The 24,277-nt window shown below is 40.7% G+C and overlaps 1 protein-coding gene across 2 annotated transcripts in view; it reads right to left on the bottom strand.

Moving 5' to 3' along the window:
* Positions 1 to 24,277, bottom strand: part of Myo1d (myosin ID) — a 301,477-nt gene that overhangs the window by 212,305 nt on the left and 64,895 nt on the right. The gene's annotated exons all lie outside the window — the stretch shown is intronic.

Below are 24,277 nucleotides of genomic sequence, written 5' to 3'. Positions count from 1 at the left end.
TCTCCAGGAACTGTTCCTGAACTGACAATTCCTCAGTTCCCAATTTACCTTTACAAACCCCATTACTGCTTAGTGTGGTGGCTTGTGTCTATAATCCCATCTCTTAAGAGGCTGAGGCAGGAGGATTGCTGTGAGTTCAAAGCCAGTGAGTTCCAGGCCAGCTTGAACTACTGAGTTAGACTCCGTCTTAAAAATAAGCACACACAAATAAAAACCCACAGACTATATTTGAGTCAGTCATGGTAGGTTACACTTATACTCAGCTATTGCAAGGATGAGGCAGGAGGATTGCTGTGAGCTGGAGGCCAGCCTTGGCTATATAGTGAATCTCAGAAAAAAAAACAACTAACAGCAGAGACTATATCTGATGCTACTTCAGATGCCACTAGTGAAAAAGGCCAATAGGGTTTACAAGCCAGGCAAGAGAACTTAACACTCAGAAGGTCATGGATTTGCCTTTCCCAAATACAGAAGGTCAAACAAGAGAGGGAAAAAAGTTAAAGAAACCCCTCACAGCTCTAGTAGGAAAAGAAATAGAAGTTAAACCAGGTCTTGGAATTTACTTCACTGGATTTTCAATTACAAAGAGGCCTGTTCACATTTATTTCTTTTCCCTCTAGAAGGTTCACTAAACTGTCAGTAAAGAAATAAACACAGTAAAATCCACAGCAGCGAATGGTAGAGGAGACACTTCTGATATAAATCACATTGCTTTTGTAGTTACTGCCTGGAATCCCATGGTGTAGATACAGCATGATTTATGCAATGATCTCCCTTCCCTCCTGCTGCTCTGAGCAACACTGCAGAAAACACCCTGGACACACAGCTTACAAATAAGTGGGAGGGACTCTCAGGCATGGGACAAGCTGACTGAAAGTGTCTATACATTTAAGGTATATAATATGATCTCATTTTTGTATGGGATCACATTTATGTATGTGTGTCTATCTATATACACATTTGACAAATGAGTACATGTACGCGTGGCAAGATATTATAGAACACGGGCAGTATGGATGGGGGAATGTATTGATCCTTATATACATACAGTGGGGCGGTATGGATGTGGATGGGGAGGCTGCTCAGAAGAAGCCATAGGAACAAAGTAAAAATAGTGAAAGCCTCAAGACTGGAATTGTAAACAGGGATGATAAATGTACATAAAATTTACATAAAGACACAGAAAACCCACATGTACTATTTACACAGTAACCCATACCTGTAAGTATGTACAAACCAGAGCTTAACTGTTTCTGCCTGAGTGATTGTTACTGATACACTCCACCTGCTGAGAGGCATAGGCAAAGACAGTCATCTTTCAGTATTCACTGGAGATTGGTTCTATGAGCCCTCACAAATAACAAAATCCATGGATGCTTAAGAACCTTATGTCAAATGTCCTAGATTTGTGCAAAGCTTCTATAATACTCTTCTATACCTTAAATAATCTGTAGGCTACACTAATTCTTCAACCAATTTATATGCTATCCAAACAATTGTTACATTTTTAATCTGCAGTTGGCTGGATGCGAGCATACCACATCTGTGAATATGAGGGAAGCTTGTATCTCACTTCCAAGATCTGAAACAGTGCTGGTCCATGGGTATTTTGTCTCCAAATGCTCTGCTGTTTATAACCAATGGACAAGGAAAATTAATTAACAATTTGGGACTAATAGGCAAAATTTTAAAAACTTCCTTTAAGATGAAAGTTGTTAGCTATAATGAAGAGTGGAAAAGCAAACAAATATAGATGTTGTGAACAATAAATTAGAATTAAGATTTTTTTATCAAGTAGTTGGCATGTATTTAAATAAGTTATCAACCAGTGAGGTTTCCTGAGCATTTTTCTATTGTCGTTTTCCCACTGATAGCAAAAGCACTAACTTTGGGATCCATCACCTCTGGGCCTGAGTGCTCACATTACTAACAGCAGTGAGACTGCGTAAAAGTTATTTAACCTCCTTGTGTTTCAGCCTCTCCAGATGCACAGTGGTAAGAATTTCACCCCTCCATCCTTCTGGCATTGAATAAGTGTTTTTCCTATTTTTTCAAAAAAGGCAATTAATTTTAATCTTCTGTTACACTATGCATGGAGTGATGGTTATTTGCTTGTTTTGAAAGAGGGTCTCTCATAGCCCAGGCTGGCCTTGAACTACATAGCCAAGGTTGGTCTTCAATTCCTGAAATGCCTGCCTCTATCTGAGGAGTGCTGGGATTGCAGGCAGGTACAGATTCTTTACCAAATGTTTTTATTTTTATTAACACTTCCCCTACTCAAAGTCCCTATAGATTAAGAATAGACTAAATCATCAAAATGTCATTCCTTGTCACAGCTGTCAACCAACTGCAAGCCACCAACCAGATACCTATGGATATAGCTTACGTTTAAGGACCCAGGAATATGGAGCTGGAGAGATGCCCAGTGGTTAATACAGTGTACAGCTCTCGAAAGGACCTCGGTTCAGTTTCAAGCACGCATGCCAAGTGGCCCACAACTGACTTTAACTCCTAATCCATGGGCTTCAGTACCCTCCTCTGGCCTCCAAGAGCAACTGCAAAAACCTTCTAAAGAATATACACACGTTTTTTAAATCCACACAGAAATAAAAAGTAAGATTCATCCTGCAAGCCTCTCTCACTGGATCTGTACGTATGCAACACAGGCTCAGCAGGGCATCGCCAAGGAATTGAGAAGTACATGGTTGCTTGGTTTTCAAAACTGCCCAAATAGGAAAAAATAAAAAAATGAAAAGAAGCAACAGGCTGCTAGAACAAAACAAAACAAAACAAAACAAAACAAAACAAAACAAAATGCTATGTCATGAGCTAGTCTGACTCAGTGGCATGATGACATACTTTCTCAGTGGGGGGTTCTTACAGCCACACATGGGGTAGTCTCTGAAATTCTGAATTACTTCAAATTAAATATTTTGTTTAAATCTCTAAGCATTCTATTTTCAAGATATAAACAAAACATGTGCAAAGTAGCAGAGTGAGCAGGGTATGGTGGCTTATACCAACAGTCCCTGATCCTGGAAGGCAGAAGTAGATCAAGAGTTCAAGGGCAGCCTGGGCTCCACGGTGAGACCTTGTCTCAAGAAGGTATAAAATGTGTAAGTCACCAAGGACTATTCATGGAGATAACCTAGAACCCCTGCACAGATGTAGCCCAGGGCAGTTCAGAGTCCAATTGGGTTACATAGTAATGTGAAGAGGGACTGCCTCTGACATAATCTGATTGGCCTGCTCTTCGATCACCTCCCTCTGGGGGGGGGGAGCAGCCTTACCAGGCCACAGTAGAGGACAATACAGCCACTTTTGATGTGAAGTGACAGACTAAGATCAGAAAGGAGAGGAGAACCTCCCCTATTAGTGGACTTGGGGAGTGGCATGCAAGCAGAGGGAGGAGGGAGGGTGGGATTGGGATGGGAGGAGGGAGGGGCTTATGGGGGGATGCAGAATGAATAAAGTGTAATTGATGAAAAATTAAAAAAAAAATAAAGTAATATTCTTCAGAAAAAAAATGTGTAAGTCATGTTTACAAACCATGTTGTTATAAATCATAATAGTCAAACTATTGGTTGACTTGAAGTATGATTCAGAAGATCAGCAAAATATGACATTAAATAAATGCTTCAGCAATTTAAAAAAATGCTCTAAAGTTATTTTTGAAATTCTAAACTGGTTTATAGAATGACTTTGAACTTGGTTAGGTCTCAAAATCACCACTAGATGGTGCCACTCCACACTATAACATTGTTTGCAATTTCACAAGGCTTTGGTACCTGAGGGTGGAGAACAGCAAAGTAATGGGGAAGATGTGCAGTGATTAACACTGGAAGATGAACAAGAGACACTGTGGTCCAACAGAACAATGATAGCATGTCTACGATCTTTGTGTGCAAACCTGTTATGACAAAGTGTCTACTTTGTGAAATACAAGGGGAAATTAAAAGAGGAAAGCACAAGAAAGTTCAGTAAATAAATCATAGTAGAGAATAATAGGAAAGACAATAAACCATGTGCTATAGTAGCAAAGATGATCAGAAAACCCCCTTCCAGCGAGGGATCCTAAAGCCCAGACAAACTCTACCGCAGACACACAGGTCTGGCCCCTGTGCTTGGCTCTTAACAGCCAGTACCACTCCTGTCCATGAGCACCTGTCTCTCCCATCACCTCTCTTGGTCTTTGCCTTCATGGTTTTGTCCCTGGATCTCACTGCTTGGAATCCCTTCATCCTGGTCCCTTTGTCACCCCGCACTGGGCAGATTCCCTTCATTATTCAAACGTCTGAGAACCAGTTTCTCTGTGGAGTCCTACTTGGTACTGATTCTCTGACACCAGTAATATAAAGTTTGCTTACATTTTTTTTTCTTTTTCAGAACTCTCCTTTATTAAAACAGCTTAGTAAGACAGGGTATAGTGTCATATGCCTATCATCCCAGCACTCAGGAGGCCAAGACAGGAAGACTGTTGGCAGTTTGAGGCCAGCCTGGATTATATATGTTATATACATATATGTACATATGAATATACCATATATATCTTTAAATTAAATTAAAATTAGCTGGGACTGGCACCCTCCTGTAATCCAGGTCTTGGGAAGTGGAAATAGGCAGATCAGTAGGTCCTGGTCATAGTGAGTTTGAGGACAGCCTGGATTACATGAAACTGTATCTCACAAAATAAAAAACAAAACCAACCAACCCAAAATAGCTTAACTGTCATAGTCTTCAAAACCTAAATAAAAAATGTTTATTGAAATGAGATCTTTTCCTTGGCTTCTAAATGAAACAAAAGTTCTAAACATTTTTAATAAACGTGTAGCAATGGAGAAGGTATTAAAGACAATGCTGTTGGAAGACACATACAACATCCATGAGAGCTGAAACATGTTGTTGTCGTTAAAAGTATTCTAGCTTAACTCACTCACATTACATGTATATAGGACCATCTGTAACAGTCAGTCAGGATGCAGCAGCTCCTTCAGACCAGCCACAGCAGAGCATGCTCACAGCCTACAGACGAGGGAGGCATGTCCAGGTGTGAGAGCGCATTCAGAGGAGGAAGGTGGCTGGCCTGAGCAGCGCAGAAAGCCATGTTAGCGTGTTCACGGAGCAGATGATGTGAATGGTAGTCTCTGGAAGCCTGGTGAAGTGAGTTTAAATTTGATGTGTCTGGACACCAGGAATGAGCAACACGTTTTGTAGTTAAAGAGACCAATGAGATGCTCAATGAAGGGTGTGACAAGAGAAATTAAGGACAGAGAGATCTCAATTATTTTAGGGGGAAACTGAACAGAATATGAAAACTTACCAAATATAAAAGGGAAATTTTTATTTAACTTTAGGCAAAAAAGGAGTTACTTCTATCATATCCTCCCAACTCCCTTACATCCGTCTTGACTTTTCACACGGACTTACTCTGTAGCTCAACCTAGCCTAGAACTCTAGTAACCCAGGCAGGCCTCAAACTGTGGCAACCTCCTGCCATGGTCTCCTGAGAGCTACAAATGTGAGGCACCACACTTGGCTTCAGACTGTATTTCACATGTACCCTTGAGGCTTCTAAGTCAGATTCACTCATTAACAATCACTGCTGCCCTTGCTTGACATCAAGTCCTGGAATCATTTATAATCAGAAGAAAAATGCTCTGAGTATGTATTTAATAAAAATCTTTACTCATGGGCACTCTTTATTTGTTTTATGAGGAAAATACGTTTTCTGAAAAGATGGTGCTTAATCATAATTGATTTGGCCTGGCTTCTCTTTCCACTGCAAATGAAGCCTTCTGTGGCTGAAACATCCTTGTTTCTCAGGAGAGGCATGCAACCTATGATGAGGCATATCTTTTTTTTCCCCTTCCATTCTTATCTCCTCAGCCAACTCCAATCTGGGCACCACTCCTGTATTTCATCACACTGTCCAAGTTTCTGAAGTGAGCGACCCATGAACTCTGACCCCTGTTAAAGGTCCTTCATCACAGTTTCTCAGCAGCGTTTGTCACAGAGTCTCATTGCCTTAACTTAACCAGCTTCTCTTGGCTTCTTTGAGCCCACATTTGCTGGATTTTCTTCCTATATTTTTGGTTTTCTTTTTCAGGCTCCTTTGCTGACTCCTCTCTTTCCAATTATCTTTAAATATCCAAGTTCTCTGGGATTGAGTTTGGGACTAACTTCAAATACCAACCAAGGAACTCCTAGCTAAGAAGAACAATATGAGAGTATCTTCTCTCTCTGAAATCATCAATAAGAACGAGAATGCATTATTTATTACAATGTCACAACTCTGAGCCACTACATATAAGAAAGGTTGTGGATGCCAGAAGTGGTGACATAGACCTGTAGTTCAGCACTTGTGAGACAGAGGCAGAGGATTGCCAGTCTTCCCTGCATAGTCAGTTTCAGACAAGCCAGGGCTACAGTGTTCTCCCTCCACCCGCCCCCATCCCCCACTTAAAAAAAAAAAAAAGAGAAACAACGAAAGAAAAAGTTATAGAATGCTCTGAAAAACAGACCTAGCAAAGAGAATGCAAAGAGAGACCAGTGCCTTCCTCTGCTCTCTCAGGACTAAAGAACATGCTTCAAAGGTAAGCTATGGTTTCTGAATAAACAAAAAAATCTCTTGCTAAGAACGCAGGTGGCTTGAGAACAAAATTATTCCCAATAATTACATACTTCTGAGCAGCTGTAAGAAGGGGATAAATAAATATAAGAATAAAAACTGTTTTTACGTATATGGTATAGGTAAAGGAGACTAAAATGGGCCAAATTTTTGTACATATATTTTTCAACTAGAAATAAAATAGATATGTATCTTTTTAAAAGACAGAGGGAATGGGAACAGGTAATGGGAGGTGAAAATGGCTGAATCCATTATATACATATATGAAATTATCAAATCAAGAAAAACATCTTGGGGCTGGAGAGATGGCTCAGAGGTTAAGCACACTGGCTGCTCTTCTAGAGAACCGGGGCTCAATTTCCAGCACCCACATGGCAGTTCACAACTGTGTGTGAACTCTAGTTCCAGGGGATCTGATACCCTCATATAGATACATGCAAGAAAAACACATTAAATAAAAACAAATAAGTTTAAAAAAAAAGTCTTTATAAAAATGAAAGTGGACACCAGGCAAATAGACAAGGAAAAAAAAAGGCTTTAGATAAGATAAATGAAATGGAAAGAAAAATTAAAGTTATAAATAAAATTATGGAACTAGAATAATAATTGAAGATTACATATTAGTGCCCCAAACAGCTTTGCCATCTGATAATAGCAACATTTATGCAGAAGCTGGTCTCTTAAGCACCTCAAAGTGCATGAATTAAGTACTCTAGCAACAAGGGAGCCTTCTAGTGACCACATCTTCCGCCAAGATCCCTCTGGCTGGCTCTGAGTCTGGTGACTGCTGCGTACCCGGCACCCCGACTGGCCAGGCTAAGCACAGACGAGATGTGGCCCCTTAGCCTCTGTCCATCTCCATCACCTGCTGCAGAGCTGGCATCTACACACTGTCTTCACCCCAGCAGTGGATGTGGTAGCTTGCAATCTGCTTTTTGTGCTACCTCTATCCACTGTCTGTGAGTGAACTCTGCCTCTGGAAATTGGTGGCACTACTTAGAGCTAGATTGTTCAGTTGTTAGATTTATTTTCCGTCACTTGTTTCCCCACTTTTCATATGTGAACAATAAACTTCAAAAGTAACATTTAAAAAATGAAAAAAAAAATCAATACCTGTTAGAAAAATGGATAGCAGCTTGGGAAAACAAGAAAGCACAAGGCAATAGTATGGGGAGTTATTGAACTGTGTTCCCCAAACTACACATACAGCACTCCTACCCATCTTGTGATGTGACCTTATTCGAAAACAGGGCTTCTGCAGATGTAGTCAAGATGAGCTCATCAGGGTGCACGCTAACACAACGTGACCTTAAAGAAGGGGGTTGTCACATGTGGACAAGATGCAGTTGTGTGAAGCAACACAGGTCAAAGAAACAAATACCATCTACCCCCTCTAGAAGCTAGAAGAGCCCATAAAATGCTGTCAGAGAGAGCTTGGTCTGCTCAAACCTTGATTTTGGACTTCTTATCTCAGGACTGTGGACGATAAAATCCATATCAACCATCGAAATACAGATAACTTTATCAAAAATAAATTCCAAGACAATGTGTCATACTTAAGCTTCCTTACAAAAGGAAATTCAATCAGATCAGCAAGATATACACTTTCTCTCCTATGACCCAGCAACTTGGCAGAAAATGGTGTTAACAAGAACTTGAAGTTCTGGACATAGTCTACCCCTACCACAGGCGCTATTGTGACTACTCTCACTCCCTTTGGTCTACCCTCCACATTCCACCAAGTGTGACCTGAAATATAGAGCTACTAGAAATGCCTGGTCGTCACTCATTTCAGTGGGAAGCCATACCCACTGAACAGGACACCCAGATAGTGGTCCGTGTCACACCAGTACCCCATCATTGTATGGGCTGGCCTTGAACATGTATTCTTTCTCCATCTCAAAGCTCACACTTATTTGTTTTCCTTCATGGTAGTTGTGATAGTTTTCAGGGAACAGAGATCATATTCATCTTGTTCATTGTTTCACCTTTAGCATGCAAGATAGTCTGTATTAGTTAAAGAATGGTTAGATATTTAATGAATAAAGCTAATAATGAATGATGGATCTCTCTAGCCCCTCTTTCTTTCAATCTGAAACAACGTTTTCACTGCTAGAGAACGTGGCTGCAAACAAGTGGAATTGTGTAGCCAGTTACGGGGCTAGTCCCTGAATGAGACTAATTATCCCATTCTCAGCAGTCATTAGCTACCTGTAGGTTTTTGTCTAGGGGTAGAACTCTATGAATCCTCCCCCTTTCCCATTAGCTTGTGTATTGATATTGTCACTATTTAGGCTTTCTTTAAACAGCCATTTCTAGTCTTCCTGGTTCTTTGGCTCTTACAGTCTTTCCACCCCCTCTTCCGGGATGTTCCCTGAGCCTTAGTGTGGAGGAATTGCTATGAAACTATATACACACAAACAACAAAAATAGATTCAGCAGATTGTATTTATATATTTGTACATCTATCTATCTATCTATCTATCTATCTATCTATCTTCTATATATCTATTTTTTATCATCAATTATCTATCCTTTATCTATCTACCTACTATCTGTCTATTTATCTATTACAATAATAAATAGAGGCTATTAATTTGAGAGGGATATTGGGCAGGGGAGGGTCTTGAGAGAGAGACATGGGAGGGGTTTGAGGGAGGAAAGGGATATAATTGTATTTTAATAAAAATCTATTTAATAAAAAAGAAAAATAAAAATAAAAACTAGAGACACAGTTAAAATACCAGTTGGGTAGCAACTGCCTATAAGGTTGGGGCAGGGTTCTCCAGAAGGTAGCATATGCTTTTAATCAGAGTGTAGGTGCTCTTTCTCTTATAACCTGGATTCACTGACCCGGGAATCAAGGAGTAAAAAGAAAATGAAACCACTAACTGTCATCCCTAGTAACTCACCAGGAATGCTTTTGCTTCCTGTTTCTGCAACCTTGAGTTCTTCAGGCCTAGAAGTTTTGGTTCCAAAGGGAGGAATGCTTCTGCCAGGAGGCACAACAAACACCCAATTAAACTGGAAGTTAAGACTTCTGACATTTTGTGGTCCTAATGGCTTTCAGTCAACTAAGAAAGGATTAATAGGGAGAGGTGTGACTGATTCAGACTAACAAAGGAAAACTAGACCAACTGAAATGGAGATCTTTTTGCACATCTGTGCTACCACACCTGTGACTAAAGTCAATAAGAAACTACAACAGCCCAATCCAGGCAGGGTGATAAATAACCCAAACCCTTCAGGAATGAAAGTAAAGGTCACTCCTGCAGATAAAGAACAAGATTCACTGAAGCACTTGATGACAGTAGAGGAAAAACAGAATGGGTAGTAGAAGAGAGTAGTTATAAATACCAGGTTAAGATTATACGATAAGTAACAAATAATAGACATGAATGATTTTGTCCTATTATTAATAACATTCTTGTTCACACATTAAATAAAATTTTGTGACCTTCTTTTTTTCTATTTATAATATGACATTTTATTATGGAACACTGATTGAGATCATATTAGAGGGCAAGCATTGGTAAACCTATATCATGATATTAAGCTAAGGACAGTAAAAGATTAAAGATTCCTAAAAAGGACTTTGCTGCCAAAACACTTAGGAGCCCAGGAGATGCAGTTCAAGTCTTAGACACTGGCCACTGGAGCTGCAAGATTGGGTGCTGTCCTTGCTGGGTTTGATTTTGCTTCAGTGTGATTGTTCATTGCTATGGTCTTGTCTTTTCTCTCTTGGAATAAAAATCTCTACTTGGTACCATAATACATTGAATGGATGTAACTTGTGGCTTTAATATTTATATGAGCTTATAGTTAAGAGGCTTGTGACTTTTATGAAAACTCCCAGGAATCTATGAGGGTGACCAGAGCTAAGACTCTTATCAATGGGGGATACAGAGCCTGCACTGGCCATCTCCTGTAACCAGGCAAGACTTCCAGTGGAGGGATTGGGATACCAAGCCAGCCATAAAACCTTCAACCTACAATTTGTCCTGCCTAGAAGATGTGCTGGGGTTAAAGGTGATGCAGAAATAGTGGGAGTGGCCAACCAATGACTGGTCCATCTTGAGACTCATTCCACAAAAGGGAGCTCACTCCTGACACTGCCTAGAAGGCCAGTACTCAGAGGCTGGACCACCGAGAGACCTAGGATAGAAAATGATTTCTCAGCATCGGCTTCAATTTGACAGCCAAACTTTGAGCAGAGAACAGAGAGTTTTAAGGAAAAGTGTGTGTTGGAGGGGAGGGGAAGAGATAGAAAGACCCAGAGGGGACAGGACCTCCACAAGGAGACCAATAAAGCCAACAAATCTGGGCCCAGGGGGCCTGCAGAGACTGATGGTACCAACCAAGGTCCATGCATTGAGAGGACCTAGAGCCCCTGCTCAGGTGTAGCTGATAGGCAGCTCAGTATCCATGTGGGTTCCCTAGTAAGGGGAATAAGGGTTGTCTCTGACATGGACTCTGTAACCTGATCTTTGATCACTTCCCCTAAGTGGGGCAGCTTTGTCAGGGCCACATAGGAAGAGAATGCAGGCAGTCCTGATGCGACTTGATAGGTTGAGGTCAGATGGTAGGGGAAGAGGGCTCCCCCTTTCTATTGACTAGTAGAGCAGGAAGAAAGAAAAAGGAGGAAGGATGGGACTGTGAAGAGATGAGGGAGGAAGCTATAATCTGGATATAAAGTGAACGAATTATAAATATAAATGTATAATACTGTATATAAATGTATATATAAAGAAATATATATAAATATTTATATATATATAAAGAAAATTATTCCTAATGATATTCTGCTATACTCATAGATTGGTGCCTAACCCAACTGTCATCAGAGAGTTTTTACCTAGCAACTGATGGAAACAGATGCAGAGACCCACAGCCAAACATTAGGCAGAGCTCAGGGAATCCCTCAGAATAGGGAAGAAAGGATTGTAGGAGCCAGAGGGGTCAAGGACACCACAAGAAAACCCACAGAATCTACTAACATGAGCTCTTAAGGGCTCACAGAGACTGAACTGACAACCAGGGAGCCAGCATAGGCCTAGCCTAGGTCCTCTGCATATATGTTACAGTCTTGTAGCTTGGTCTTCTTGTGGGACTCCTAACAGTGAGAGCAGGACCTCTTTTACCTGCTTTAGGGACCCTTTCCTCCTACCGGGTTGCCCTGTCCAGCCTCAATATGAGGGGAGGTGCCTATTCTTACTGAGACTTGATATGCCATGGGAGACCTGCCCTTTTCTGAGGAAAATCAGAAGATGAGTGGATAGGCGGGAGGTGTGAAGGGACTGGGAGGAGAGGAGGGAGGAGGAACTGTGACCAGGATGAAAGAAAAGGAGGAAGGAAGGAAGGAAGGAAGGAAGGAGGGAGGGAGGGAGGGAGGGAGGGAGGAAGCAAGGAAGGAAGGAAGATAGAAAGAAAATGAATTTATATTTAAAAGAGAGGCATGTAAATTTTAAAGCATTGGGATTTTTAAAGATTTGGGGGATTTTAAAAGTTGATTACATTTGAGTTATGAAATAAACAAGGGACATAGGGGAAAACAAGTAGGTGGAACCATGGACTATGGGGTAAAGAGAGAAGAGGAGAGGAAGTAACAGTATGCATGTGCATTTCCTAACTGTCCACTCAGGATGCCAAGAAGAAATAACACCTAGATGTAGGTGTGCAAAAACCTAGTAGGAGCCAAGGCTCCATGGAAATGAATTGAAGTCTTCATAGATGAAAAGAACCACAAGATGAATTCAGAGTGTCTTGTAGAACCAAACAGAAAAGTGCTCAAAAAATGACAGCTTGACTGGGCCCCCTCCCTGGGACCACCTGAGAAACTGGCATGAAAAGAAATTATGCCAGGAACAGATTTTAATTCACTGAACACAGTAAACGTCAGACTGACACAACTAAAGACATGGACAAGAGCTTCTTACAGGACAATGTCAAGGCATACACAGAAGGGATGATGTTAGAATGTTATCAATGGATGTTGAAAGCAGCAGTTACAATATGACACGGGACAGGGTATTTACATAGCCTCAGAGTACCTTTCCACAAATTAAATCTTAATTACAAGGGGAAAATGATAGCTTTATAGCAGAGGAAGTTTATGAACACTTAAAACAAGTCATTAAAATTAGATTCACCAACACTAGAGCAAACTGATACATGGTTAACTTCACTAGCAACTAGTGACTGGTCCACAGGGTGTCCAAAGGCCTAACTAAAAAGGCATTTTGGGCATGTCTGTGTGAGTGTTTTCAGATAAAATTAACCTTCTAGTTAGTGGACTGCTTAAAGAATTTTCCCTCCCCAGCCTGTTGAAGATCTGAAGAGAATAAAACACTATTCAAAATAACAATAAAACCAGTTGTTTTCTCTTGTCTGTCTCTGAGCTGGGACACCAGATTTCTGCCTTTGGGTTTGGACTGGACTTGATACCATCAGCTGTCTTGGTCCTCTGGCCTTCAGACTCAGGCTGAAAACTGTGCCACTGTCTTTCCTAGGTCTCCTGTCTGTTAGCTGCAGACCACAGACTTCCCAACCTCTATAACTGCACAAGTGGGTAACTTACAGAAAACCTCTCAATCTCAGTTTCGCTCATATATATATTTCACATATTGCTTCTCTTTCACAAAGAACCCAGGTTAATACATATTTGGGGAACGAGCAATTCTGGAGGAACTTTTTAAAATGTGAGAGCTTTCTGAACTGCTGTGAAGTTTCTCGAACAGGTCCTCTAGTCTGATGGAAGGCTCTGCTTCAGATGGTAAAGAAAGAGTTCACAGTCTGTTGAGATGACGCAATAGGCAAAACAATGCCATTGCACACTCTTTGTTAGCCATTTATAAGAAGCAAACAGCCGGGAGTCTCTGTGCATGGCATTCCTGAGCATTTTTGGAAGTCCAGAAAATGTGCCATATGTTGCTGGGCAAAGGTAGTGAGAGAAAAGAGTGAGCTCAGGGATCTCAGCTGGACTGAAGAGCAGCACACATGGCCTGAAGACCACTGAGCAGCCCCAAGGCTGAGACCCAGAGGCCCAGCCTTGAGTGCAGCAGCTCCAGCACAGAAGCTGAACCTCCAGAGCAAAGGGCTGAAACTAGAAGACATCTACAAGAATAATGGCAAAGGGCCTGCCTGAGAAAACAGAACAAGGCTGGGAGCCTTCCAGATTGTAGGGCCTGAAGGAGCTGTGACAAGTTAATGCACAGCACACTCCTAGTCTGGAACAAATGGTAAAATACGAACATCAGCTAGGAGTTAGACAGTAAATTGTGACAAAATTACATTTCTTGATTTTGATCAGGACACTGTGGTGAAGAGAACATTCTTGTTTTTAGGAAACATGCCTTGAATTGCTCAGTGGATCATGATATCTCCAATATACTCCCCAATAGTATATGTATACATTTATATAAATATGATAAAAAGAGAAGCTTAGAAATTGAGCAAACTGCAAAAGAAAAAATGGAGAGGGATAAAAGGCATTTGTTTTTATACTATGTTTTCCATATGTCTGAAATTAAAGGATAAAAATTAAAAATCTAAGTTCCAAGCATCTTTATATAGTAAGTTTAAATATCTATTAGTATATTATTTGTGACAAGGTGATAAAAACTAGTTAAAGGCTCAAATGATACCAAAGATTAACAGTGGAAAGCATTTTGAAGTTATCACATCTTTCCTACAACTTTCCTTGTTGGAGGTAACCATTGCTGCAGCTTTCCCATGAACTCTTCTGGAATGGTTTATGCAGACACAAATGTGTATATGAAGGTCTCAGAGCATTGTTAATGTGTGTGCAGAGGCATGATATGTGTGGGTGAATGAACACCACAGCACACACGTCACCAGTTCTTTTCTGCCACCTTTACCTTTCAAGGTTCTAGGGTAGAATTGGGGGTCAGGCTTGAGCTGCAGGCTCCCAACGCTTGCGTCTGTTGAGCCGGCTCACTACTTGATACACTTTTTGCTGTATCGTTGCTGGTCTTCTTTTTAAACATAAATACTTTGTTCCTAATTAAAACATTTATCTTGGCAAAAGTCTCATATAAGCAGATAGGTAGTCTTATTTTTAAAGTACTGAACAGTATTGAGTTTATCCCCTGGACATTCACACTGTTAACCAATATTTGTTACTGTGGACAACACAAGCATAGACATGTGGTGTCTATTTTCCTTTGGGCATATATGCTCGTGCTCCTTTATAAGGCACTTCTTCAATGAAAAAGGCAGGTTTAAATGATATTTGCAGGTGCTGGAAAGATGGCTTGCTGTTCTTGCAAAGGACATGGGTTTAGTCCCCAGCGCTGACATGTTGGCTCACAACTGATTGCAACTCCAGTTCCAGGTGATCTATGCCTTCTTCTGACCTCCATGGGCACTACACACGCACATGGCACATATACATACATGCAGGCAAAATGTTCACACATATAAAACAAAATCAGTGTATCTAAAAAATTTAAAGGCTGGATGCAATTTAAGTTTATGAATCACTGTCAAGTTCTTCTCCAATGAGAGAATATAGTTTATATTTACAATATGTGACAGTTGCTGGTCTGAGTATGGACATTTTAACCACTGATCCTAAATTATTTTGAAAGAACAGCCTATACTGCACAGTTCTATTTTCAGATTCCACAAACCTTTGACCCCTTTGTTTGTCTTCTCATGCAGAGTTCACTGGGGTGACTGGCAACTTTAGTGAGGTTCTGTTCACCTACCCAGTTCTTAGATGAGTACTTCTCCCAAAGGCAAACACATCTTTTTTTTTTTTTTTTTTTTTTTTTTTTCTACGTCCTCTATCAAAGTCAGTTTCCACTCAATTTATCCACTTGTAGGACTATGGGTGAGGACTACGTGTTGGAAAGAGAAAGGGTTTTCAGGTCACGCAGCCCTGAGGCCTCAAGCTTGAATCCTAATAACTGACTGTGAACATTCATATGTATGAGTAATCAGTGAGGACCCAGGAGCCTGGCACTCAAAGCAGAGCCTGAGTGGAGAGAAAACTAAGATCCCTGTCACAGTGCTCCACAGTTTATGTAAAATGACAATGCCACATAGTAGGCATAAGCCAGGCATGGTGGGGCACACCTATAATCCCAGCACTAGGGAGGCAGAGGCAGGTGGATCTCTGTGAGTTCAAGGCCAGCCTGGTCAACAGAGTGAATTTCGGGACTCCAAGGCTACACGGAAAAACCTTGTCTCAAAAAAACCAATAATAATAATAAACAGCTATTTTTAAAATTATTCTTTTGTTCCTACTCTCCCCTCCACGTCCTCAATCACATGGTTTCAGAAATATAATAGAGACAAAGAATGCCACAGTTTAGAGTAGGAAACCTAGCCCAACTTTAAAAGTGGGAGTTCAAAGAAGTTTCTAATGATCATGCTGTCTGACATTTGAGTTATTTGTAACACAGTTGGGCTACACAGGCAGTTCCAAGCACCATCTGATTTCAATTGTCTTAAAATCACTTTCAACTGGATGGTTCATTTTTATCTTCTACAGATACAAAAGCCTGCAATTCACATGTCTTAAGTGTAATGTACCTGTGTAAGTGTTAAGTGTAATGTACCTGTTAGCACATGAGTATTCCTGGGACACTGATAGCATAGAAAAGGAGCGCTGACAAAGCACTCTCTGCATAACTAGCCCAGTGTTGTGGTCACGGTGCCTCTGCGCCTCTTATTTTCATTTGAACAGTAGGGCAGTAATAGTCAGGTCTCTATTATAACAAATGTAGTGCTGGTTCATAATAAAAGAACAAGGTTGTTTTGGCTCTACACTGGAGCTTTCAGTCAATACCTGGATACCCCTTATTGCTTCAGGCCCTTGGTAAGCAGTAAACAATAGTGGAAATCTGTGGCAGAGCAAAACCTCTCATTGCAAGGGCCTGAAAGCAAAAGACGGTAATAGAGTTGGGGGGTTCCATAAGACCAAGGGCATACCATCAATAACCTAAAGATCACTTGTTATATCGCAGCTCTTAAAGTTTTTACCACCTTCCCATAGGGAGGGATCCTAATTTTACCACAAGAGCCTTGGTGAACATTTTACAAACAAACTAGCTGGCATGGTAGTGCATTACCTGTAATCTCTGCACACAGGAAGCTGAAGCAGAAAAAACAAGAGTTTGAGGTCAGCCTGGGCCATACATAACAGGTACAAGTCTAGTCCTGCTAGCCACAGTGAGACCCCTGTCTAAAAAACAATAACAAAACACCATCCATATAATCACCTCACAAGACTGTTACACTAAATGAGATGTTCTACATGAAGTCCTCAATACACTATTGGTGCAAACTAAGAGTATAATTACACTAATTACTATTTTTATCAGCAGCATTCCTGTAGGTCTTTGCTTTCATTTGTATTCATGTTTGTTCATCCAATTGCTATTGGTCAGCACTCATGTTCCAAGCTTTCTGGGCCATGAGTAATAAACAGCTGACCCATATTTGCCTTACAGCAAGTAAGGAAAAAGAACAGACACTAAACACGGGGCTCCAGAAGAGGCCACCAAATGTACACTGCCTTAGAGGAGGGAAGGACCACGTTTCTAAGGAATCCAGAGTGGGACAGTTGACGACCATGACCCACAAGAGAGAAAAAGGGAGCATGCTGAGAAAGGGGAGTCTGGGCAGGAAGAAGATGTTGGGAGAGACTGATATACGTGAGGCCTTGAAGCCATCTGAAGGGTCTAGGAACAGTCTGGAGCAGAAGTTTGTGATTGATCATATCTACTTTGGTACAAGGGACTGACTGCCTGTAATCTCAGAACTTGGGGCAGAGGTTTCACTGGCCACCTGGCCAGCCAGCCTACCCAATCAGTGAGAACTGTCTTAAAAAAAAAAAAGTGGAACAGGTTAGAAGTTTGGAGAATAAGGTGGAACACTCCACTTTAAATGGGACATCTATATCATCTATCAGAGAACACTGTAAGAGAGAGGAAGAATGACTAGCGGAGGCTGGGGAGGAATGACGTGAAGCAGTATCCTCTGGATACAACACAGCTGATGTAAGCATGAATTCACATCAGCTGTAGTTATCCACACAAGATCTACACAAAATCAGTCTTTTCAGTATCTTTTCATGGAGCGAAGAACAGCCCAAAGGCTCTCCCTCTAAGTGATTATCGACAGTTAATGGGGGCTGGAGAATGGGTGTCACTCTTTTTAGTGCTGTGGCCATTGATAAGCTGCCCACACTCCAGTGAACGACCTCTCATTCATGCTCATACAGGCAACCCTAATTAAACTCAGTGGGTCACATGCACACAAATGACAAAAAAGTAGGAGGAGACTTGTTGGGAAGAAAGGTTCCAGCAGAGGAGAATGAGACAGGGTAATGGGTTGAAGGACACTAAAATTCATTAAATGCATGTAAAGAATAAAAAAATGAACAGAGTTCAAGGTTATCCTCAGTGCTGGCTTGCTGTCATTTAAGAATTTTTTGCTCTTGGGCTGTGATGTAAACTTCAGTTGAAGGAGGGAGGTCATGCTGAAGCACACTCACTGTTCCCATGCTGGGAGTGTCCATGGGATACTCAGAACCTCACAGGGCTCACTGTATGCCAATGCAACTCCTTTGATTCCAGCAGCGCCTAGGAAATCAGAATGTCAGGTAGTACCCCCAAGTGAAATATTAATTGCTGTTCCTTGGGGCCCCTGCATAACAGCTGGGCATCTGGGAACAAAGTTTTGCAGGTAAAGAGAAGGCAGCTAAGTTTACAGAGGATTACAGAATATATAAGAACTAAAAGACATAACCATTACCACTGCGCAGTTTCCATCTTTACATGATGTTTGAGATAAGATCACACAGCTCTGCTCCCATGTCAGAATTAAGTTTCCTTAGAGCAGGGGAGAACCAGCTAGGTTGTTCTTACTTTTCCTCGTGCACTGCACTGGGAGCCAAGGGAGTTTTCACAGAAGCAGAGACCTGGAGCCATGGAGAGATTCATGATTATCTTCTCCACTTAATAAATGGGCCTGTATTCAGACTACCAAACAACATAGAGGCAAACATGATTTGGACCATCTATTCCTTTGCTTTACCAGCTGGTCCATCTCCACTTGTGAAAATAACCAAGAGTTGTCTATACTCAGGAATAGCAGACAGCAGGAAGCAAACTAAGAGAGTAAGAATGTGGTGGCAAAGAAAAGAGTCAAACTAAAAACAGATCAAATATACCAGGAAATGGAAAAAACAAATAATTTCGCCCACTTTTTCCTTAGTTCTTCTAGCAGAAATCAAATCTTTTTTATTGTTAGATCAAATTGAGAAAGGAATTTATGTAGGTGGATCAGCTGCCAACTGAAGACAAATACTATATAACATTTGCTTTTTGTTGAAGTGCCACCGCACAGGAGCTTTCTGGACTGAGAGGCAAGCGCAACCTTGCTCACTGAAGCCAGTTTCTTTAAATGCCTTTTAACATGACAGCACACAAGGGAAAAGTTAGGACTACTTATAAATAGCATTAGTTTAGATCTTTACGTGAGCAAGTTCTACCAGCCCCTGTGAATAACAACCGAAACTAGACAATGAGTGAATAACTAAAAGTTTTAGCATCCTTACTTTTAAAGTTCAGGAAATAGCCTGTCTTGTTTTTGCTTATATAATTCCTCTAAGTTTAAAAAGTCAAGGGTTTGGCCAGTGCATCTGGCAGAGCCAGCTGAGGATTCAGCTGGCTCACTGAGGTGGAGCCAGAGTAAGGGTTCCATCAGCGTACTGAGATGCCCAGCAGGGCCAGGGTCTAGGTCTGGTCTGTAAGCATGCTAGATTAGTTACATATAAGAGGACTGAGTAAAAAATATGTTGAGGGTGATGGAAGCCAGGTTTTGTTTCTCCATCATGCATAAAGAAATTATAGATGTGGAAGAGGAAAGAATTCACATGATACTGGAATGAAATGTGAGATACTACTATGTGCTCGTTTTTAATATATCCAAAGACATGGTGGATATCCAAATGCCAAGGTGCTCACATCCCTTATATAAAATGGTATATGTATATAACCAATGCATAGCTTTCCATACACCTTAAGTCACCTCTATATTACTTAACAAAACCTAATATAATACCTACTACCACTTCATTTGCATCGATTCAGTATAACACACTATAAATTCAAGTTTTGCTTTTTGGAGCTTTCTGAACCATCTTATTTTTCAAATATTTTCCATTTGCAGTTGGTTGAATCTGTGTGTTCACACAGAGAGCTGATCATGCACGAATGCACCCTGCCCATTCTCCAGCTCTGTTTGTTGAGGAATCTAAGGGTAGTGACACACCAGGAACACCTACCATTCAGATCCTTATTTACACTGAGCTACACCCATCCATAGCTCTATTAATTTTTGTTCTCAGTCTTGGCAGTGTGGTCTATAGCTTTCATAGCCTTCAAGGGCACATATAACCATTGATTGCAAAAAAGATAGACTAAATGGGAGTGAATTGGCAACACTGATCACTACACATGAAGAAATGACTTATGTCCTGTGGATGTGTGGTCATTTGTTAGAATATCCAGTATGGTGGTGCCTTTGCATCAGCCCCACATGGATTCTACTAATAAGGTCCTTCTCTGGCTGCACACTTCCAGTGCCTTACTGCAACTACATACGAGGAGCTGGAGGCAGATACAAATGGTTTCAGTTGTTAACGCATACAAAGCTATTTCTAAAAAAATGTTTTTGGCTGAGCAACGCAAATCTGTTCTTACAGTACTGGGGTAAAAAGTCTAAAACCAAAGTGTCAGCAGTGCCTGTGTTTCTCCCTGAGGCTTCAGAAGAGGCCTCGCTTTCCTGGTTCCTGAAGGCTGCTGCGTTCCTAGTTTGCGCTCCCTTCCTCCACCCTCTGCTCTATCCTCCACTTTTCCTGACTGTCCCTAAATTTTATTCTTAGTATAAGCTATAGGAAAATATTTTTCCTGGGAAAAAACATGGTAATCAAGTAGTCTGGCATTAAGTTTTTCCTTTTCTCAAATTCTGTTTAAAATATAAAAAGATCATTTAGAGAAGAAAAATCTTTCTCATTGTTGAAAATCTGTGTTGGGAGTTAGCTTTGAGTTTTAAAAAAACAACTTTCACATTTATAAAATTTCCAACTTAAAACCTGCAAAAAACATTAAGAAGTAAATTCCTAAGTAGTCTTCACTCAGATGATCCCACCCATTGTGTTTTCATAAACATTGTTCTCATATATTTGTGAACATCTAAGTGTGTTTAAGCACACATAAAATCGCTATCATAACATATTGCTAAAATTGATCAATTGGTTTCAACCATAGAATTGATATATCATGATATTCTTCAAATGATGCATAGTTTAAATTACAAAAGATATCAGATATTTGCAAAACCCAAATGTTTTGTTTTTGCTTGCTTTTCAGTTGTTGGGTATATCACAAGATTGCATGTTACTCTAATTTCAGGCAGAGATACCAAGAAGAATCCGAGATCTAAGGAAGAAACCATGGAACCAGACAGTTAAGTGGGAGACTGGAAGTATGTCAGGTAGGGAATGGTGGAGACCTGGACTACAAAAAAGCAGCAAGTTTACTGGCAGATGGCTCTCACTCTAAAAAATGTAAACGAGGTATGCCTGAACGTTTGATTTTTCAAGAGAAGCTGCAAACATGGATTTCTTAAAAAGGGAATTTATTCTGTTTGAAATTGAAACTAAAGTTTAAAGACTATAAAGCTGGCTTGAGGAAAAAAGGAAAGTCAGCTTGCACAAAGCCCACCACACCAACAGCTAACAGGTGTAAAAACAGTCCCCGTTAATTTGTGGCTGTGACTCCTGGGACTTCTAAAGTAAATAGGTGATACACAGTGGGCGAAACAATGAGAAAATGCCCCAAGGGTCCTGGAGTCAATTCTTCTGCAAAGGAAGTGATGCAACATCAACTACCCTCTGCTGGCAGGGATGGCATCCACATTACAAAACAACATCTGCAAAGCAGAGCTCTTACAAAAGAATCTGCTTCAAAGCAGTTACTAAGAAGTTTGTGATGATTCAAAAGAACAAAGACTTTTGGTTCTGAGTGTTTTAAAGATAAGAATGCAAAGAAGGCACTGGAGAGATGGCTCAGCAGTTAAGAGCACTTTGTGCTTTTGCAGAGGACCTGAGTTCAGTTCCCAGCACCTACACCAGATCTCATAGCCTCCTACAAATCCAGTTCCAGGGGATCTAATACTCTCTTCTGGACTCTGAAGGTACCTGCACTCTCATGTGCGCACATCCACCCACCCACCCCAATACATAATTAAGATTAAAATAAATCTTTTAAAAAAGAAGACAAGGTAGTTCCCTTTACATTCAAGGCTGGCTGTAAGATTTATGTAAAAATACCTGCATTTATACACTGCATACTAACTACTATGACTACTGTTTAGATTATTAAAAATTACTAATATAATTGATTCAATTTATATTTTTAAACATTCTATACTATAACACTTTAAAGTCTTTTCCATGAGGCTTTTCTTGATTCTGCTAGCCTTCAGTCACTTCCCTCTCCCCACTGAATTTTCAGGACAATTATTGCCTCTAACTCATCTGCCAATGAATTGATGTTGTTTCAAGGAACTCTTCTATTGCCCTTTTAAGCTAGTAAATGTTTCTACATGGTTTAAAGTATGTTCTAGATTCATTATTAAAACAGCACTGCCTCAGATATTTTGTGTCTGCATCTGTTATGAAAGGGCAACATTTTAGAATTTTAGAATTTACCGAATTTTAGACAGTTTGACATTACAACAATAGCCAAGAATGAGATTTAGTGGACTTACGTTATTCAACAAAGTACAGAGCAGTGTGGATCTCTCAAACACATGCTGAGGTTACATGAGGAAATGGTGTGGACTTAGTGATTAGCCATGCACAGTAGCGCCAGGTTACACAGAATAACATTCAAAGACACTGTGGCAACTCTGGCTCAAAAACATATACAGACCAGGGAAAGCTAAGCATTCTATTTGTAATGCACTGCTTGTTATGTTTATAGTCACTTTGTTAATCAGGTTGTTTCTGCAACTTAGCATAATCTTACTAGCCAATTAGTTGCCCTGTACTGAGTGTATGCCTCTAAATTCAAATATGAAAACACAATCTGCAGAGCAAAGACATTACACCTTGGGAGGTGAGCAGGCTATGAGTGTTCCGCCTGGGAATGGAAAAAGAGCCTTGAGGAAGTGAGGCCCGCGTGAAGACACAGCAAGAAGGCTGTTTCTGTGAGGGGCAGGTCTTTACAGGGCCCTGAGCCTGCCGGGGTCTCAGTCTTAGACTTCCCAGCCTCCAGAATCGTGCAGGGTAAATTCTAGTTGTTTGTAAAACACTCAAATTAGGCTATTATGTTGTAGTAGCCCAAACAGATAAAGATACTAGGGAAATAAAATGTATTATTTATTTTTAATCCTAACGTTATGCTTAACCCTTCACAAAATAGGCTTCCTAGACTCTTCTGTCCTGGATAAAACCTCTGTTTTGAATATATAGTCACAATGAAATACATTATGAAGGAAGCAGGTCTAAAGAAACGATGGGCGAGAATAAGTTACACTTTCCTCCTATGCTGGGTTCGTTTTAAGAACCAAAACTGACAACAAATAGTCAACTGAGGAAGCAATTTAAAATGCTAATCAAAGTTAGAGAGTATAAACAAAGAAATAATTTCCAAAGATAATTCTTAATTACTAACTTTACGAAAAGCAGATGCACACAGGGCAGTTTAGAGACCGTGGTGAGAACTTGAAGGGATGTTAAGCTTGGAGTTGGGGCTGGTAGCGCTAGCCAAGGACACATTTTTAGAAGAGCTGCTACAAGGCTCTGACTCTTTGCAGGCATCTCAGAAACTGGCTCTGAGGGACACGGGAGCCCAAACCACATTCCTGGGGACTTGATGTTTATTACAAAGCTATACAAAACATCGGGATTAAGCTATAAGGCATTTCCTTAGTATGTGTAAGAGCCTAGGTTCAATGTTGTGGATGTGGTTGCCTCGGCACACATGTATGGAAGCTGTAGGCTGACCTCAGGAGTCTTCCTGTACTGCTCTTTATCTACTTATTATTTGCAGTGTGTGTGTGTGTGAGTGTGTGTGTGTATGTGTGTGTGTAGGCACACATGTACCAACGTGTGCATGAGGACATCAGAGGAAAAGTTCCCAGAGCTGGATCTTGCCTTCCACATGGCTGAGATGAGGTCTTTATTTCTACTTCTTTGTTGCATCCTCCCTGGAATTCTGGCAAATTCTCCTGTCTCCACCCTCACCTCACTGTAGTTGTGCTGGGAGAAGAGATGCATGGCACTGTGCCTCACTCTTTATGTGGGTTCTTTATGTGGCCAACAAAGTGGTCAGGCTGGTAGAGCTAGTGTCTTCATCCACTAAGCCACCCCCCCAGCCCCCACTCCCTAATCTTATTTATGAGACTGGAGTTCCGTGCCTTAGCTCCTGGTTAGCCTCTGGGATCTGCCTGTCTCTGGCTACTCCACCAAATGCTGTTCCACCTACACTTTTGCATGGGTGGTGGGGTCTGAACTCAGGTTCTTATGTTTGCATAGCAAGCACTTTACCTATAAGCTGTTTTTCAGTCCTAAGAGATTAATACATTTTAAAAATATTTCTCTTGGGA

Source organism: Meriones unguiculatus, chromosome 7 (assembly GCF_030254825.1).
Source record: "Meriones unguiculatus strain TT.TT164.6M chromosome 7, Bangor_MerUng_6.1, whole genome shotgun sequence".
NCBI lineage: Eukaryota > Metazoa > Chordata > Mammalia > Rodentia > Muridae > Meriones > Meriones unguiculatus.
The sequence above is the reverse complement of the archived record's forward strand: the minus strand, read 5'-3'. Positions and strand labels throughout refer to the sequence as shown.